Consider the following 6,069-nt stretch of genomic DNA (forward strand, 5'->3'; position numbering starts at 1 on the left):
ATAAACATCACCAATATAGGGTACTGATACTATGTGACTATTTAGCTGGAGATGTGGCGCGGTGTTTTGAAGAGTTGTGTACATTTCACTGCAGCGGGAGAACGAGACGAAGTGGGAAGTTTTGTACAGTTTTGGAAAGGCGAAGTCCTGCCAAATATCGGATGTGTTGTGGTGGTCCTGTTGACGAGTGGAGTTCGGGCGGAGCTGGTTGTAGGACTTGCGGCTTGGCTTGTGTGCACATGTTGACGAGTTGATGGTGTGGAATAAGCCGTATCCGAGCCCTGTTTCCCCCCAGGGTTTGAGGTCGGGAGCCGGAAGTAGGCGTAGGAGTGAACGAAGCCTGTCACCCTTTTCGGGCCCTAGTTCCCCCCAGGGTTCGACGTCGGGAGCCAGGGTGGGTAGTGCAAGCAAGTGCGACTCCGACAGGGATGGGAATGGCCGTGACGAAGGAGAGGGGATGGATAGTGATATGGAGTGTAGAGTAGGAGAGGAAAACGAGGGAGAAGGGTGGGCAGTGGCGTCCTTTCAGTAAAACCTTGCCATACCAAATGGACGCCCCTGAGGGTGGGAAAAGGTGGAGAAAAAGAGCAGGGAAAGTGGGGGGAAGGGGCATAAGAGGAAGAAAGAGAGGGAAGGTAGCTCAAGTGGGTCAGATGGTGAGGGTAGAGGAAAGGATTTTACAGAAGGGTTGAATATAGTGGTGCGATTTGAGGGAGAAGATGGAGTTAGGGAAATAGAGCCGAGACAGCTGACAGACTTCATAAGAGAGCAGTTAGGAGAGGTAAGGTACGCAAAGGTGTTAGCGGATGGGAACTTGTTTATAGGGTGTGTGTACGTTTAGAGCAGGTAGAGAAGGTAAGGGCCTGGATGAGCATTTGCAAAGTTAATATCTATAGAGTAGTGAGAGTAGGGGAGAAAAGGGATGGTGGTTGCAAGGGGGTAATTAGTGGAATTCCAATCAAGGTTAGTATAGAGCAGCTGGTAGGAGATTTGAGGAGTAACAAACGTAATGGGAAAGTTAAGAGTGCAGAAAGGATGAAGAGAGGAGCAGATAGGATAGAGACGGAGACAGTAGTTATTCAGTTTGAGGGTGAGGTTAGTCCGAAAGAGGTATTTTTAGGGTATATGGCATATAGGGTTAGGGAGTTTGTGCCGAAACCGTTGAGGTGTTACAGGAGCCAGGAATTTGGACATATAGCCAAGACATGCAGGAAGGAGCAGAGATGTGCTAGATGTGGTGGGGGGCATGACTATGGGAAATGTGAACAGGGAGTGGAGCCAAGGTGTTGTAGTTGTGGTGGGAAGCATAGTGTAGCGTATTGGGGTTGTGAGGCGATGAAACGAGAGGTAGTGGTCCAGCAGGTGAGGAGGGAAGGTAGGATAACATATGCAGAGGCAGCTAGGAAGGTAGGACAGGGAAAGCAAGATAAGGGACAGGGGTTTAGAGAAGGGCATTTGGCAGTAAGGGTAGTGTTCTCACTTGCCTTCACGCAACACGGCCCTGCTCCCAAGTAGCCCACCCCTGACTCTTTTAAGCCACAGATTCCGTTGTTTTGTTTTGTTGTTTGTTTGTTTGTTTTGTTTGTTAATTTCATCCAATTGGACAGCACCTTGCTTCCTTTTTTTATCTCTTTTATCTTATTTGTTTTTTTCCTGTTGTTACTATACACAGATATTCATAATTTTCTTTTAATTTTTTATCTTTTATTTTTATTTTTTCAAAAATTTTATTTTTCCACCCTTTCCTTGTACAGTGTCCTTGAGTCTGAGAAAGGCGCTTCTCTCTTAAAATCCAATCTATTATTATTATTATTATTATTATTATTATTATTATTATTATTATTATTATTATTATTATTATTATTATTATTATTATTATTATTATTATTATTATTATTATTATTATTATTATTATTATTATTATTATTATTATTATTATTATTAGTGCAGGAGGATCAGGGAAAGCAAGATAGGGAACAGGGTTTTAGAAAAGGGCATTTGTCAGTAGAGGAAGTACAGGAGGAGAAAGAGAGGGTGTGGGGGGAGAAGTTGAATATAGTGGCCTTTGTGGCAGGAGTAGTAAATGCAACAATGATGGTTAGCAGTAAAACAGATAGGATAAAGTTAATAGTTAAAGTAGCAGTACAACACATGGGTATGAAGGGGTTGACATCGCCACATCGGGGGAAGTAGCAAGAGAGTTAGAGAAGGGGGTTGTTGTGAGTGATCAAGTAAGAGAGTTAGAGAAGGGGGTTGTTGTGAGTGATCAAGTAAGAGAGTTAGAGAAGGGGGTTGTTGTGAGTGATCAAGTAAGAGAGTTAGAGAAGGGGGTTGTTGTGAGTGATCAAGTAAGAGAGTTAGAGAAGGGGGTTGTTGTGAGTGATCAAGTAAGAGAGTTAGAGAAGGGGGTTGTTGTGAGTGATCAAGTAAGAGAGTTAGAGAAGGGGGTTGTTGTGAGTGATCAAGTAAGAGAGTTAGAGAAGGGGGTTGTTGTGAGTGATCAAGTAAGAGAGTTAGGGAAGGGGGTGAGGTGAGTGATCAAGAACGCCAGAGTCAGCCCACAGGAGACAATGAGTGACTCATAGATTAGGTTTGGATAGGGTGGCGATGTTAGGGATGGGTTTTTTGTTTTGTGTGTTATGGGGTTTATTGGTTTCCTTTATTGTTTTCTTTTATTTGCCGGGTCTTGTTTATCCGGCCAGTTGCTGGGATGTACAGTAGTGTGTGTGTTATACGCACAAGGTTGCAACATTGTTACATTTCAAGCACAGACCTGTCTGCTCCCATATTCCTGCACATTTTACCCTCTGTTTGTTTTTTTATCCACTTTTTCTCCCCATTTAAAAATGTTCTCCCATCCCAATTTTGTGTATCCAATTCTCCCTCCCCTGTCTTGAACGCCGCTAGACTATGCCTCCCACTGGTCGGTTGTAGTGAGGACAGAAGCCTTGCATCACGTGTCCGTGTCCCCTCCGGTACACGAGGAGGCAGCCTGTCGCATCTTTTCACCGCAGCAGCTCGAACTCTCAGTGGCGAGGAGTAACGCGTGGGAGGCTCACGCTGCCCCCGCTACTTCCTGCTTCCGCCGCACCGGCGTCACCAAACCGACCTGTAGGAGTCGCTGTCCACAACGTCCAATCCCCACCCTCTAACACTTGCCAATTGTGTTAGTATGAACGACCGGCCAGCCGGTAGCAACGCCGAGAGCTGGGATCAAACCCAGCGTCTCCTGCGTTAGTGGCGAGCGCCTTGCCCACTGCGCCAATCAGCCGCACCTTTTACCCTCTGTTTTGAAAACATTTCCTCGCACCTGCAATTTTTTGGGGGTGGGCTTTGCCTATAAAATAGCTTTGCCTGTGTGGCTCTGCATCGCAGTTTACTCAATCAATCGGTGGCAATCAGGCTCCACAACCAGGCAGGACCAGGACGAGCTAACTGCCGTGGACTGGAGGAGCTGGGTTGTGGACTGTAACTAATTAATTAATTAACATCACGATTGGACTTGTTTCTTTTTCTTTTCTTCCATTCACCACTTTTAGCTCTATTTTAGCCCTATTTTAGCTCTTCTTTTTAGCCCTATGTATTTGTCCATCTTTGTTTTTAAACACGTACTAAATAAGTGTATGTTATGTATTAACTGTTTCTATTAACTGTTTTTAAATTGCTGTTATGCTGTGATGGACATCTGAATCTCCCCTCTGGGATAAATAAAGGTTTTCAATCAATCAATCAATTCCCTCAACGCCACCATCACCAACCACAGGATCCAGCTCTCCAGCTACTGTATCTATCTCCAGCTATCCAGTTCTCACAAGATGACGTCGCCGCCCTTATTAGGCTCCCGCCAGAGCAGGCGCAGCCCGGTCTTAGGTCTGGGCGCCAGCATAACTGATGCAGACGCCATCATCACTGGCGCCAAGCTGCCAATGGTCGCCAGATCTTGCGGTGCATGATGTACAACTGCGACACGCAACTGCATGCCAAGCGGCCAGGTTTGACCGGGAGCCTCGTCACGGTTTCATGCGGACGTTTTGGAGCAGGTGCGGTCATTTTATGGAAAGGCCCATATCCCAAGATGGTAGCGCTCGTCGATGCTAGCAACAAGCTGCGGCACAATCCGAAGGCCAGGCGCTCCAGTGAGGCTACAGCTCGACTGGTGGACGCAATGGAGCACACGCTGGATGCCACGTTCCCGCTGTGGTCTCCCAAATGCAGAGGAGCTGATCTGCGATCCAGAGGACATTGCTTTCCTGGCCAGCATGAAGGGGCGACACGCGACAGAGTGGGGCCACATTTGGAGCATTGGATGCCAAGCTGCGATCCAAGCTGAAACGGCGACAGGAGCGCGAAGCAGCGCAGCAGGCATGCCTTACCAAGGAGCAGCGGGAGATGACTGCGAGGTCCAGCATGGCGGTGTTGGAAAGCGAAGGTGATGAGGACGGCAATAGGGAGGTGTAGTCTGACGTCACTTTGGTCCGCCCGCGAGGTCCACCCGTATAGGGATTTATCATTGGGAAAATGGATTATCGGCTATTGTAACAATTCTGCCTCATGAACATTGGAAAGCTTTCCATTTTTGCACAACGTGAGTTCCCTTCTATCACTAACATGATTGTTTAAGCATTTTTGGTTGAAATAAAATTCAGCGATTTTTTTTTACGATTAATTGCGAATATTTTCATGTTGAACTATAGATTGTGGATGAATACTCACAGAAAGGTCAGACCCCTCCTCTCCTCTCAGACTCAGATAGTGTAGTGGTTCAGACCCCTCCTCTCAGACTCAGATAGTGTAGTGGTTCAGATCCCTCCTCTCCTCTCAGACTCAGATAGTGTAGTGGTTCAAACCCCTCCTCTCCTCTCAGACTCAGATAGTGTAGTGGTTCAGACCCCTCCTCTCCGCTCAGACTCAGATAGTGTAGTGGTTCAGACCCCTCCTCTCCTCTCAGACTCAGATAGTGTAGTGGTTCAGACCCCTCCTCTCCTCTCAGACTCAGATAGTGTAGTGGTTCAGACCCCTCCTCTCCTCTCAGACTCAGATAGTGTAGTGGTTCAGACCCCTCCTCTCCTGCTCAGACTCAGATAGTGTAGTGGTTCAGACCCCTCCTCTCCTCTCCTCTCAGATAGTGTAGTGGTTCAGACCCCTCCTCTCCTCTCCTGCTCAGATAGTGTAGTGGTTCAGACCCCTCCTCTCCTCTCCTGCTCAGATAGTGTAGTGGTTCAGACCCCTCCTCTCCTCTCAGACTCAGATAGTGTAGTGGTTCAGACCCCTCCTCTCCTGCTCAGACTCAGATAGTGTAGTGGTTCAGACCCCTCCTCTCCTCTCCTCTCAGATAGTGTAGTGGTTCAGACCCCTCCTCTCAGACTCAGATAGTGTAGTGGTTCAGACCCCTCCTCTCCTCTCAGACTCAGATAGTGTAGTGGTTCAGACCCCTCCTCTCCTCTCAGACTCAGATAGTGTAGTGGTTCAGACCCCTCCTCTCCTCTCAGACTCAGATAGTGTAGTGGTTCAGACCCCCTCCTCTCCTCTCCTCTCAGATAGTGTAGTGGTTCAGACCCCTCCTCTCCTCTCCTCTCAGACTCAGATAGTGTAGTGGTTCAGACCCCTCCTCTCCTCTCCTGCTCAGATAGTGTAGTGGTTCAGACCCCTCCTCTCAGACTCAGATAGTGTAGTGGTTCAGACCCCTCCTCTCCTCTCAGACTCAGATAGTGTAGTGGTTCAGACCCCTCCTCTCCTCTCAGACTCAGATAGTGTAGTGGTTCAGACCCCTCCTCTCCTCTCCTGCTCAGATAGTGTAGTGGTTCAGACCCCTCCTCTCAGACTCAGATAGTGTAGTGGTTCAGACCCCTCCTCTCCTCTCAGACTCAGATAGTGTAGTGGTTCAGACCCCTCCTCTCCTCTCCTGCTCAGACTCAGATAGTGTAGTGGTTCAGACCCCCTCCTCTCCTCTCAGATAGTGTAGTGGTTCAGACCCCTCCTCTCCTCTCAGACTCAGATAGTGTAGTGGTTCAGACCCCTCCTCTCCTCTCAGACTCAGATAGTGTAGTGGTTCAGACCCCTCCTCTCCTC

This window comes from Notolepis coatsorum, assembly GCF_963971535.1.
Source record: "Notolepis coatsorum genome assembly, chromosome: 11".
Classification (NCBI taxonomy): Eukaryota; Metazoa; Chordata; class Actinopteri; order Aulopiformes; family Paralepididae; genus Notolepis; species Notolepis coatsorum.